Source organism: Amaranthus tricolor, chromosome 6, assembly GCF_026212465.1.
Source record: "Amaranthus tricolor cultivar Red isolate AtriRed21 chromosome 6, ASM2621246v1, whole genome shotgun sequence".
Taxonomy (NCBI): Eukaryota; Viridiplantae; Streptophyta; class Magnoliopsida; order Caryophyllales; family Amaranthaceae; genus Amaranthus; species Amaranthus tricolor.
In genome coordinates, this window is record NC_080052.1 from 19,702,402 (window position 1) to 19,717,507 (window position 15,106).

Sequence of the window (15,106 nt, forward strand, 5' to 3'; positions counted from 1 at the left end):
AGGAAATTATGAAATAATTATACCTGCTCTTTGGATATTTTTTGTATGTTAGAATTATGATATATACCTTCCGTTCTCTAATGTTCTTCCCATTTGGAATATTCTACTTTAGAAGAGAGAAATTTAATTAATGTTTTTGACACATATTTAGAAGATAAAATATATTCATGTGAGATCTTGTTAGATTCGTCTTAATTTGTACTTTTTTATTATGTATTTTTTATAATTTTTTATTATATATATTTAGAGATATTGAGATTTAAAATTTACATTGAAAACTGTATAAAAAGTAAATGAGAAGAACAAAAAGAAACAGAGGGAGTATAAAACAAGATATTTTAAATTGTGTAACTGACATTTAAGGAGAAAATAGATATGTAAGCAATGATTAAAAAAAGTGGTAGGGAGATTGTCATTAAAAAAAAATATAACAAAATATAGAGGATATCTCAAATTAGAAAATGTAGCATATTGAAAGACACGAAATAAGTGTAGTTTAAATAAAACAAAATGTAACCTTACAATTTAGGTTTTTTGTGAATTACATTTTTAATTTTTTCTTTTTTTTTTTGCAAATTATAACCTTCAAAATATCTAACTTTACAACGTTTAGGGTAAATCTCATGATTTTAGATGTAGCATATTGAAAGACAAAAAAATAAAAAACAATAATATAAAATTAAAAAAACAAGTGAATTTCATTATGCAAGATTCCACGTAGGGATAGCAAAATGGACGTGGATGTGGTAATGCCCACACTCTCATACCTATACCCACCTAAAATTTTTATATTCACCACCCAAGACAGGTAAAATTATTATACGCACACCTTTCTATCTGGTATGCATTCAAACTTATACCCATCTACTATGACCAACTGAGTATACGTCTTGGGTATATGTACCTTATACCTGTCTTACATTCATTACAAGTTTACACTATATACTACATGAATATTTACAAATTTGATTGTATATCTAATTTTTTTAATCATTCAATATAATAGAATAAAAGTAATATCCTTAATTTTTGTAAAATACCTGTATGTTATGTTGTTTTAAACTGTGTATATTGTTAAAAACTTTAGTTTGTATGTAATAAGTTTTAATACAATTTATATTATTCTTATGATTCTTGTATATTAATGACAATGAGTATTGTAATGGATGAGATTATAGAATATTGTGATAGCTCAAATAAAATACTAGAAACAAAAATTATCTTCAATAATCCTAATTATTATTAATTCATTTGTTGTGAATAATTTATACTATTGATTATAACTAAATAATCCAATCTCTTTATATTTTTGTTGGCATCATTACTTGCTATATTTTAATCGGTTATAATAGTTACCTACTAGGGATGTTCATAAAACCCAATTTGAAAAACCTGAACCGGATTATCCGGTTATCAAAACCGGATAATTTACCCGATTTTCGCAAACCGGATAATCCGAATCGGCTACCCAGTTTTAATATCGGATCACATATTTTTGGAAACCGGATATCTGGTATCCGGTTTTATTTATTTTACTTTTTTTTGTAAATAAAATGATGATGGTATCTCTTAAGCTAATTTTGCGTTGGATATTTTTAGAGAGTTAGTATTTAATTTTATTATTGTTCTTACTTAAACCAATGAACAGTAATATTATTCTTTAATTTTCTTAATTAATCTTTTATGACTAATTAAATTAAATATTTTTAGAGAGTTAGTATTTGAATTTCATATAAAAAATTACTCTAAATAAAAATAGAGATAAACAAACGTGTGGTTGGACGACAAAAGACAAAAAATAAAAAAATTCTAATAAAACTAGGTATCAGGATTCGACCTGGAATCCGGTTTTGAACACCCCTAGTACCTACCACTAAAGAAGAGTATATGTGGACTGTTGTGTGACAGCGGAAGCAAGATCAATGAACAATAATGAAACAATAATGAAAATCGAACAAAACAATATGAAAATGACACAAGAGATTTAACGTGGTTCATGATAGCTAAGTTCACCAACATCGAGATCAAATAATTTCACTATGATTGTAAAAATTTTACAAGATAAATCACAATAACACTCATAAGTAATAATGACTCTCTATAATCTCTCAATTTGTGAATTAAAGAACCCTTGCACTAATAGAAGGAAGTTTATATATATATATATATATATATATATATATATATATATATATATATATATATATATATATATATATATATATATATATATATTTGGGCTCCAATACATGTAAATAACCGGCCAAAGGAAGTGGGGCTACTAAACCCACGTAATTAGCAACAAAAAACTACAAGTAACCGTCACCAACAATAACGGAAAACCGTTTCCCGCTTCTTCAGCTACATCAGACGAATCGGCTTTCACAAGCCCACAACACGCCGCCGAGTCGGCTTAACTTGCTTGAACATGGCAGCCTCCACACCGACTCGTTTTTCCAGACCTTGATTCATCTTCAACTATGGCAACACTACTTGTTTGAGTCAGCATCTACAACATAGACCAACTAAGAAGCAAAAGGAGGAAGAAGCGAGTGTAAAGGATAGTAGTAAGTACTTAAAGTAGCCAGTTAAAATGTGGTGAGGGATGCTGTCAGCATGAAAATATAATGATTGAATTATTTAGAAAATATCAATAATAGAAATTATTCACAGCAGATGAATAACATATGAGATTGTTCAGGATAATTTTTTTAAATATTTAAATGTATTAAAATATTGTTGTAGGTGTCAAAACTTGGAGGAGTTGAAGGTTTCAAATAACCATATTTTCGCTGCAAATCAAACTGCTCTAATCGAAATAACAACTTGGCTTTGAATGTGGAACGCTATTCGCGAATTAGCGTTAAGGCTTTACACAATAGTTATTTTGAGAATTATTCTTTGGTCAAATAGTTAAAAGTTTTTTTTTTCATCTTTATGATAAGAATTTGCTCGAATTTGCTCTCACCAACTAAAAGAAGAATTAATTTTTCCACCCTTCTCTCCAATAAGAGATTCATCTTTCCTTTACATATATGAATGCTCCCATAAATATTTACATCAATGTTCCATTTTTGGAACTAATTTATCAGGGTGACATTGTATTTGAATTAAAAAATTTGAAAGAAAAAGAAAAAAAGAGATTCAACAGATGAGTTTTCATTTGTTTCGATAGCAATTTTGAAGGGGGAGGGATTTGAGAGGAAAGAAATTGAGAGGATTTGAAGGAGATTAGTCTTTTATTTTTGTTAATAGTTATGAAAAGATTTAAAAGGAAAAGATCAATATACAGACTATCAAAATGATGAAAATGACTTTTAGTCTTACCATTTTGTTTTCTAATCTAAATAAAACTATATTATTTTCATTCCATGATTTTCGTTCAATAATTTCATAAATCTCATTTCCTTTCTCTTTCCATTTCCCTCCTAAATAAACAAATAAATTGTCTCTTTTCATTCTCCTTCCCTTCTTTTCTTCTCCCTCTCTTTTCCTTTCTTTCCTTTCTTTTTCATTCTCTTTTCCTTTCTTCTCTTCCTTTCTTTTTCATTCTAATGTTCTATCCAAATACAGTATAAGTCTTTCTTTTCAAACAATATTCCCCATTAATTATTACTCTTCATTTACATGCATTTAGTTAGTCAAGAGTAATTTGTAAGATAAATATAAAATCCTTTATACTCCCATTAGTTTTGATGATTTATATGAGAATAAAGTTTAATTAATAAAATGTGTTGGACAGTTTTGTTCCATATTGATTTGGGATGATCGTTTTTTTATTTATAAAGTGTGTGCATCCCGTCTTGTTAATTTTTTGGTATTGAAAATAAGTCTAAATTTAACAAAATTTATGAGGGAAATCTTTGGTCGACCATTTCAATTGATTTAGTTCAAAGTGGAATACGAATTAAGGACTAAGGAATTTGGATCAAGATAACTCCATGTGGATGGAACTCCACGAGTCCTAATCACACCAACTTTACCACTTGGAGATGCTTGTTTGGCATTTACTAATGTTGTAAGTTGTAACTTGCAAATGTTTTATGATGTATCATTACTAGGGTGAAAAACAACACTATTGGTCCAATTACTCATCATTAAATGCATAATCCCTCTAATTCACTATTAATGTCCTATTTACTTTATGCACTTCATCCAATGCATTTATTTCATCCTTAATATCTCTAGTTGTGTATAATTAAAATTATGGAAAGTTGATATAAATAATTCTTGCATTGAAACGAATCAAACAAGATCCCACTTGACTATGTTTTAACTTATAAATTAATAATAAAATACAAATTAAGAGTAAGCAATGAATAGTGTCCAAAAAGTAGATGAGATATTAGTAGTGAATTGGATGGAATATATTATATCAATTCTGAAATACTTACAGTTGATGGTAACATGTTTGAAAAATGTCATTATAAGTAATAAGTATAATGAAACAGGGAATATAGACGGTATAATGCAAAGAACATGTAAAGAAGGTCTAAATTAATGGATAGAAAGAATGTACCCGTGTCAAAACAATTGATTTAATTACTTTTGTATCAGCCAATAGTTGTTTTAGTAAAATATTAAACAATATTATATATAGATGTGTGAAAACGGAGAAAATAAACTAAAAAATATTATTAATGATTATTTTTTTCTCTACTATATTAATTTATGTGAAATTGTATATATTTAGGTGCAGATAAAATACAAATGTGTATGAAGTATTAAATAACATATATGTAATGACTTGAAACTTGAAATTTTACTAAATACAAAAAAACATAAGTTGGATTAATCAAGTCTCAATCAAATGAGACTTTACCTAATTTTTGAATCTATTCAGAAATTCACTAATAATACTCTCCCCTTATGTTAAATTAGGCCGGACTTATTGTGAATGCCAACAATTATCAAAAAAAACGCAAAGTACAAACCACTTCACAAGCCAAGGAGTATATACCATCCCAAAACCATATGGCAATGGGAAAAAGAACATCAATAACTTATAAAGTGTGCACACCACATTCAATCTGTTGGTGTGTGATAAATTATTACGACACCTTTAATTTGTTTGCCACACTTTGACTCACTATAATTAGTGATGGAAGCACATATTTGCCAATGGGATCATTCGATCCTACTTAGCTTCTTCCGATTTAAGTATTTTACTATCTATAATAAAGGAAAAAAGATAAAATATGTTATTGCATTGAACCCACTTAACATATAGATAACTTCAAAAAATTTAAATGATTTAATTAGAGGTGTCTATTAGAGTGTTTGAGGGCGTCACGAAAGTAAAATACTAGGGTCAATTTAAATTTTTGAGTACATCTAAATATCTTGACAATAATTTGATTTTTACAATACGGATTATTTCAGGTCAGGTCATACTCAATTTTGATTAATCGGATCAATTTAAACGACTCTTAAATAAAATGTTACAATGATATTTATTAATCAATTTAAATGAGTATAGAGCTATAATGTGCTATGAATTCTTTGTTTCAACTATATTACTTATACTTCATTTTAGTAGCAAATATATAAATTAATACTTTTCTCCAAATTCAAATTTAACATAAATGATTTGCCAATAACATAAAATCACAAATTAAATAATACAAATTATTATGAGAAACGGTTTCTTTAAAAGACGTCATTATATATATGGGCTGAATAGCTCAATTAATACAACTTAAAGAAAAAACAAAAATATAAACTTTACGTCTCTATGAGAAACGATCAGTAGCTGAATAGACATTACTAATTGCAGAAAAATTGGATCATTCAAACTTTTAAACACACTTGATATAATATCCCAATCCAAACCTTATTATAATGGTGAGATTGGCTAAGAGGAGACAAATGCATGTTTGGTATTCCAGCGTGTGATATTGACCTTTCTTTAGTGAGAATGTGGGGGGCTTTTAGCTACGTTTCTTAATTCTTCCTCGTCATGTTGTCACTCACGTACCAGTAGATTCTACCAGATTAAAAAAATTTTAAAAATGTTTTTCAAATGAACCACTGTAAGTGATCGTCCTAGGATTGTAGTAAAATAATTAGTATGATCATGTGCATTTTCATCCTTTTTTACGGACTTCATGTTCTCGATCATTATTTTTTAATTGCTACTTTTTGGATGTTACTTACCTCCTACTCATAATAATAAATTTAATGGGTTAATGTTATTGGTGATGCTAAATAAATTTATTTTATTTTTTATTTACTTTATAATTGAATAATTTATGAATTATAGTCTTAAAATTTAATATTTATGCAAATTATAACTTTAATGTTTTTTTTTTATTCACAGATTAATATATATATATATATATATATATATATATATATATATATATATATATATATATTTGTCTTCATTTTTGAACAAGAACCCTACCACCTTAACACATTTTTACTAGGTGAGTCAAAAAAATTAAGTTGGGTTGTATTTGGTTCATGTCATATATAAATAGGTCATCAATTTAACTTATTTAGTTAATATGGTCGAAAATTACAATCATGATCTGACCTGATAGATAAAACATGTGTAATCAAATTAAGAATATTATGTTCAAAGACATTTTTAAAACCTGTGAAATATTCTTTTGTTAGATTATGTATTGCAGTTATTTTAGTATACCAGTTATTTAATATGGCAGTTATTTAGAACTCATGTATATATAATCACCATTACAATTGAATGAAAATCAACACAGAAATAATTGAAAACCCAAAATCGGTGTTAAATCAGAAATTATGGTATCAGAGCGGCAACGATTCTGAATCGTTTTTGCAGCTTCATCATATACCGATTAACCTACCTAAAGCCCAGAAATGGAAGACGAATCAAGAACTGTCATAGCACCAGACCAACCGGTCACAATGGGACAGTTGTTGCAACTGTTCAAACAGTTAAACTCCAACAAACCGCCCACTGAAACCGTGACCAGCACCCATACCCTCTCAATCTCAGAGAAATTAACAAAGCAGAATTACACAAAATGGTCCAAGCTGATGCACTTAGCCATTAGTGGACGAGATCGTCTCAATCACATCATCGACGACCCACCATCCACAAATGACCCAGCGTACAACCAGTGGATCAGACGCGACTCGATTGTTATCTCATGGATTTTGGAGAATATAGATTCTGACCTAGTGAATCAGTATCTTGATTTCCCGACAACCAAAACTTTATGGAAAGGGATTGAGACACTTTACAGTAATGGGAGAGATGGCCTGCAAATATTCGATTTAACAGTCAAAATCAACAAAATCCAACAAGGCATAGCCGCATAAACACAATCAAAACATACTACAGCAAGCTAATCGTTTTATGGAAAGAAATTGACAGGAGACAACCAAACCCGATGAAATATCCAAGCGACATCATCATTTATAATCAATTAATCCAACAAAATCAATTGTACCAATTCTTAGCGGGAATCAATGAATCATTTGACAAGGACAGAAGAGATCTCCTCCTCTTAGACCCATTCCCTACAGTGGAGGAGGCCTATGCGAGTATAAGGAGAGAAATAATGAGGCGTGGAATCATGAAGACGGAACCCTCATCAGATTTGGAATCACCGGGCACCGACGGGGTTTTTGCGTTCAAAGGAAGACCTTACCGGCGGGAAGATGAAAAGACTCACCTGAAATATACCCACTGTGGCGGTACAAGACATACAAGAAATGAGTGATTTAAACTCGTAGGCTAACCGGAATGGTGGCCAGATACAAAGAAAAAGGGGGAAAGAAAACCGGCACGATTTTCATATCAAAACAGGACAGGAAAAACAGTTATGGGATGGAGTACAGAAGGAGAAGCCATGAACGTAACAGGTCTCAAGAACAGCGAAGAAGAAGGTACCAGAAGCAGAGAAGGAGGTTCTCTCTCCCTCTCAAACGGCGCAACAGTAGGGTTAAAGGAAGGGAGTGGGGAAGAGAGGCACCATCAGCCTTTTAAAAAGGGAAGGGGGTCACGTGTGTCACGTGCCTCCTTGTTCCCATCCCCAAATTTTTCATCCTCTTTTAATACTTCATCTTATTTTGAAGGGGGTTGGATATTTGATTGTGGTGCTACCGATACAATGTCATATGACCTGAACGTTTTTTTGACTCATGACACACCTATGAAAGACGTCATTAAAACAGCTAATGGGGAAGGGATTAAAGTGAGCGGAGCTGGAACTATCTCTTTCACAAAAAATCTCACTTTAAAAAATTGTTTATTTGTCCCTGACCTGTCACATAAATTATTGTCAGTGAGCCAACTTACTAGAGATCTTGATTGTACTGTTCTCATAAAACCCGGATGTTGTGTTGTGCAGGATGCTCAGACAGGGAAAATTATTGGGCATGGTATTGAGAGAGGTGGACTATATTACTTGGAAGAGGAGACTCAAAAAGGCAAAGCAGTTCTTGTTCGCGGGTCAGAGGAAAGACAACTATGGACTTGGCATCGACGTTTGGGACATCCATCAGTAGGGTATGTAGAAAAACTTTTTCCTAATTTTGTAGGGCTTAAAACTGAGTTTAAGTGTGAAACTTGTATTCGTGCAAAGAGTCATAAACACTCGTATTCTAATAGTTTAAATAAAGCCAATATGCCTTTTATGCTGGTTCATTCTGATGTGTGGGGTCCTGCTCACGTCGTAGGATTACATGGTTTTTCATACGTTGTTACATTTATTGATGATTGTACCCGAATGAGTTGGATTTATTTCCTTAAACAGAAATCTGAAGTGTTTAATGTGATCGTTGAATTCTATAATATGATCTGTACCCAATTCCAAACCCAACCCCGCATGTTTCGAACTGATAATGGTAGAGAATACATTAACTCTAACATGCAAGAATTCTTTAAACAAAAAGGCCTTATACATCAGACCTCTTGTCCTAATACACCCCAACAAAATGGAGTGGCAGAATGGAAAAATCGTACACTTCTTGAGATGACCCGTGCTTTTATGCTTGATTCCCGTGCTCCCACTCATCTTTGGCCTGAAGCCATTGTCGCCGCCAATTACCTTACCAATAGACTTCCCACAAAGAGTCTTCAATACCACACACCCTTAGCCACCCTCCAAACCCATTTTTCTGTACCTTCCTCACACACTCTACATCCTCATATATTTGGGTGCACAGTCTTTGTTCATTGTCCAGCTAGGGTAAGAAACAAATTTAAACCAAGAGCAGTCAAATGTGTTCTTATTGGATATGGTAGGAATCAGAAGGGTTATCGGTGCTATGATCCCTTAACTAGAAAAGTCTATACCACCGTGGATTGTGAGTTCATCGAGAATGAATACTACTACCACCATCTTCGATGTCAGGGGGAGAAGCATAATGACGATCTCAGCTGGCTAGTTAGTCCGTGGTTATCCAACCTAGACCCAAAAGATCAAGTAGACAATGCTACAGAGTCACCTCACCAAGACGTTTTGTCCACTCCCCTGCCACTACCAATCCTGTCTGATCATCAAGTGAGTCATACAAATCTTGATAATATTGTTCCAGAAGATACTAACAATGATAATGTGATTGCTGGTACTTTGAATGAGGAAGTTGTCACAGATACAGTTGAAATAGAGAATCATGTTGATAATGAATCATATATGCTACCCCCTCGTTCCACTCGAGGAGTTCCTCCAAGGAGATATGATCCTGAGTATGAAGCAAAACGTTCGAGATATCCCATTGAGAAGTCTGGCACAGGAAATTTGTCACAGAGTGCCTCAGCATTTAAGGCAACCCTAGATGCAAGCAAAAGCCCAACCACAGTCGAAGAAGCCCTAACTTTCGCTCACTGGAGAAAAGCTATGGAGGAAGAGATTAACGCTCTCAAGAAGAATGGCATATGGGAAAAATGCACCTTACCGAATAAGAAGAAAGTCGTTGGATGTAAATGGGTGTTCACAATCAAATACAAATCAGATGGCACGATTGAAAGATACAAAGCTCGACTCGTGGCAAAAAGGTACACTCAGACATATGGAGTTGATTACTCAAAAACCTTCTCTCCAGTTGCTAAACTTGATACAATTCGAGTTTTGTTCAGTACAGCAAACTTAGATTGACCCCTTCATCAATTTGACGTAAAAAATGTCTTTCTTCATGGAGAGTTACAGGAGGAAGTGTACATGGAAGCTCCACCAGGGTTTACATCAGGGTTCTTAGAAAATGAGGGGTGTAGATTAAGGAAGGCTTTGTATGGGTTGAAACAGTCTTCTAGAGCATGGTTCGGAAGATTTACCACTGCGATGAAGAGATTCGGTTACAGGCAAAGTAATTCGGATCACACCTTGTTTCTCAGACGAAGAGGAAAAAGAATAACATGTTTGATAATTTATGTCGATGACATGATCATTACCGGGGATGGCAGAGAGGAAATAATCAATCTAAAGGAAAAACTATTCCAAGAATTTGAGATGAAAGACCTTAGTAGACTGAAATACTTTCTAGGGATTGAAGTTCTCAGATCAAACAAAGGAATTTTCATATCCCAAAGGAAGTATGTATTAGACCTGTTAACTGAAACAGGGATGCTGGACTGCAAGCCCATTGAGACACCAATGATGATGAACCATGGCCTACAGATGATTGAAGGAGGAAAATTGGCTGATCGGATGCAGTATCAACGCATGGTAGGGAAATTAATCTACTTAGCTCACACAAGGCCTGATATTGCATATGCAGTAGGAGTAGTCAGCCGGTTCATGCACAGACCACAAGTTCAGCATATGGACGCAGTTCATAGGATTCTCAGGTACCTCAAAGGATGCCCTGAAAATGGAGTCTTATATCAAAACAATGGTCACCTTGATCTTGTGGCATATACAGATGCAGACTGGCCAGGAGATAGAGATGATAGGAAGTCAATGTCAGGCTACTTTACTCTAGTGGGAGGGAATCTAGTCACATGGAGGAGCAAGAAACAAAAGGTGATTGCTATGTCCAGTGCAGAAGCTGAATTCAGAGGTGTAGCAAAGGGAATCACAGAAGTCCTATGGCTAAGAAAGTTACTAACTGAACTGGGATTCAACCCCACAAGGAGTTCTGAGCTATACTGTGATGATCAAGCGGCTATCAACATTTCAGAAAACTCAGTTCAACATGATCGCACAAAACATGTAGAAGTCGATAGACATTTCATAAAGGAGAAATTAGAAGCCCAAGTAATCAAGCTTCCTCATGTAAAATCAAAAGATCAGCTAGCAAATATTCTTACAAAGGCAGTTGGAACTCATTTCTTTGAAGAAGTTTTATGCAAGTTGGGTGTTGGTGACCCTACGACCCAACTTGAGGGGGAGTGTTAGATTATGTATTGCAGTTATTTTAGTAAAGCAGTTATTAATATGGTAGTTATTTAGGAGCAGTTATTCAGAACTCATGTATATATAATCACCATTACAATTGAATGAAAATCAACACAGAAATAATCGAAAACCCAAAACTCGGTGTTAAACCAGAAATCATCTTTCATATTATATTTTTATATAAACAACTTTAATGTTTATTTATGTTTTATTTTATACTTCATTAGTTCCAAAATACATGTAATATTTGACTTCTCACGCAGTTTAATACGTTATTTCAATCCTTAAAAATCTATAATAAAAAATTATAAAAATTTAATACTAATACAAATAACATTTAATTTTTCATACAATCCAATACATTAGTTATCTACTTACGCTTTTATTATCTTCCATCTATATATCTATATCTATTCTATAAGTAAAAAAGTATCATAAGATAAGACACAAGTAACTCAAGTGTGTTTTCTAGTCGTCCTTGTGTTTCGTTATTTCCTTTTCCCGATCCATCTCCTTCATTTGCACTTTCTGTTTGTATTTTATCTTTAAAATTTCAAGCATAGTCCATTATTTTTCATTTATTTCTTCTCCTATACATTATTCCCTAAAACAACCAAAACAAATCCTGCTGGCAAGCTTGTGTTCACTTGTACCCAAATTATTGTTCTTTTCTACTTGTCCTTTTTCCTCTTTTCCACCACCCTTTCTTAATTCCTTTAACAATTAAATCCCTTAATTTCTCCATTATTTTATTTACTATCATTCATCATTCAGCTTATATACTTCAAATAATAAATGTTACTTCCTTCCTTCTATTTTGACGTTTTATGCAATTTAATGTATTATTTTGTTTATTTATTTGTTGAACTATACATATTTAAAAATTATAAAAAATTAATATTATGAAAGTACGCGATTAGACGATTCAAACAAGATTCCACGTTACTATATTTTAACTTACACATTAGCCACAATATATAAAATAAGCTTAAACGATGAATAGTGCCCATAATCAAAATGTAGCAAGTATTTCAAAACAGAGAAAGTATTACGATAGTATAAAAAAATATCTTGAATTGCATATTTATATTTGGTTTTATAAAACTTTATATGATATCAAATGTACAAACCCTGAGGGGTTACTCACTTGGTTTTAAAATATATTAGCCATATTCATTTAACTTTTATTACAAACTAATTCTGATTACTCACTTCCAATACAGTTCATTTATTTTTTCCAACACCAACATTGTCATCACTTGTTGGTGATTTGATATTAATTATGTTACCAATGAGATGTATGATGTAGTATGTCTTGAAGTACAATGTTAACATAATTCTAAAAAAACCTTTTTATTAGGCTAAGACTATCGCTAAACTATTATACTTTCTTTTATCCCTCTTAGTGTACAATAATGGATTGTCTTGTGTTAATTATCGGTCGGGTTCAACCAGACCCATATCCAATTGGTGAATTCATATTCAAATCCGAATCTGGACCCTTAGGGCTAAAAACTTTGGACTAAAAACCTGTTAGGTCTAATGGGTCTAAGGTCCTAATTGGACTTAATTAAATCATTCATACTTAAGATTTTTTACTTTTAAAAGATTTCATTAGTATTTAAAAGAATGTACGGGTTATATATAAGTTAAAATTGTTTCCTAATAAATACAAAAATAGATTTAGAACGACTTTAAAATTGATTTTAGAGTGTGTAATTGAGCAAGTTTAACAGGTCTAGAGCATTTCTGATGGATTTGAGTCTTAAATAATGGTTTCAAAGAGAGGGTATGGAACTGGTTTGGGTCTAAAGACCATAAACCCAAACCCAAAGTCATTTAATTTTTTGGACTTGAACCCGAAATTTGCATGGTCTCAAAAAATCAAACCCAAACCAAATTAGGGCGGATCTAAGACGATTCCAATAGCATCTTTGACCCTTTACCATCTCAATGAACTATAAGAGATTGCACACAAGCTAAGGAAAAGAGATAAAAGTGGTTAATTTATGTGTAGATGAGAACATGTTCCTTAATACACTACAAAAACAATTCAGTTTGGAGATAAAACCATATTCTGAGGAAAGATATTTAGTGACAAAAATGGTGACAAAAAGCCTTTGTCACCAACTAGCTACAAAACAGTTTGTCACCTAATTTGTCACTAAGATAAATATTGTCACTATTTTTCACTAAGGACTGCAACACTTTTGAAATTCATTTTAGCGACAAAATAGGTGACAAAGCCTTTTGTTGCTAAGGTTTTTTACCTGGGAATTAAATTTCAGACTCCAATTTAAATCTTTTCAAATTCATTCTTCAAACCTTTTAACTTACCATTTCATTCTTCAAACAATTTATTTTTCTTCTTCAATTTCTCTTTAACATCTTACTAACTTATTTTCTTCTTTCTCTGTACTTCTTCAAACCTTTTTCAAATTATTCTTGTGGAATTTTGTCATGTTGATTACATCTTTTCACAAGTTTTCAAATTCATTATGGGTATGTTATTTTTGCTATTTTTTTTCTTGCTTCTTCTTCCATTTTCTTTGTGTTCTTCATGTGCATGCTTCAATCTGGATTTTTTTTTGGATCAGGTTCGATCTTTGTGGGTTTTTGTTCATAATTTTTTTTGAGTTTTTTTTTCATGATTTATGTACATAATTTTTGATCAGGATTTTGTGGGTTTTTTGTTCATGATTTTTGATGTGGCTTTTGTGGGTTTTTTGTTTATGATTTTTTTGTGGGTTTTTTGTTCATGATTTTTTTTGTTTTTTGATTTTTTCATCTTTTTGTCCTCTTTTTTGTTCCTTTTTTGTTTATTTTTTTGGTTTCATCTGGTTTCGTTTGTTCATGTCCAGATTTAGATTCGTTTTTTGTTCATGTCTAGATCTGAGTTCGTTTGTTCTTGTTCTTTGTTTATTCTTCCATTTTTTTTTGTTTTTAAGTCTTAATAATTTTTTATTTAAGAATAATTTAATTTTATTCAGTTATGTGTGTATATATTATCTTTATATATTATTTATAAAAAATTGAACATTTGTTATTATTATTTAATAATAATGGTAATATTTACTATTATTATTTAATAATAATAACAAATATTCAAATTTTTTTATAACCTATAAAATAATTATGCGACATAATAGGCTATAGTTTTTGGCTTTTTTCGTAGAGCTTAACGACAAAATAGCCGACAATATTTTTTTTATGCGACAAACTTTTAGGCGACAAAGGGTTTTGTCCTTTATTTTGTCGCCTAATGCCTTCTGTGACAAAATAAGCGACACAAACGCTATGTCGTATATCGTCTTTCTATTTGCTGTGGTAGAATAATTATAGGTTTTTATATGGACGGAAGAACGAAAATTAAAGGTTTTGGTTAGAAACTATAAATTAGGTTATATAGAAAAACTAATGCTAACAAACTGTGTGGGATGAACTAATTAAATAATCTAGGTAGGGGTGTACATGGTCCAATTTAATATGGCCTCACACAAAAATTATACCAAATAAAAAATTCTGATTCGAAAATTTTTCAGACCAAATTACACGAAACCATTTAAATCACCAAATCAGACCAGAACAGACTGTTTTATAACAGTCTGGTCTAGGTTAGTCCATGATTTTTTTTAATATTTCGTTCCTATAATCACCAAATATGATAATTTGTAACTAGTATATATATATATATATATATATATATATATATATATATATATATATATATATATATATATATATATATATATATATATATATATATATATATATAT

The 15,106-nt window shown here is 31.6% G+C and overlaps 1 protein-coding gene across 2 annotated transcripts in view; it reads right to left on the bottom strand.

Annotated features, from left to right (window-relative positions):
* Positions 1-15,106, bottom strand: part of LOC130814806 (oxysterol-binding protein-related protein 4B-like) — a 988,965-nt gene that overhangs the window by 702,870 nt on the left and 270,989 nt on the right. The gene's annotated exons all lie outside the window — the stretch shown is intronic.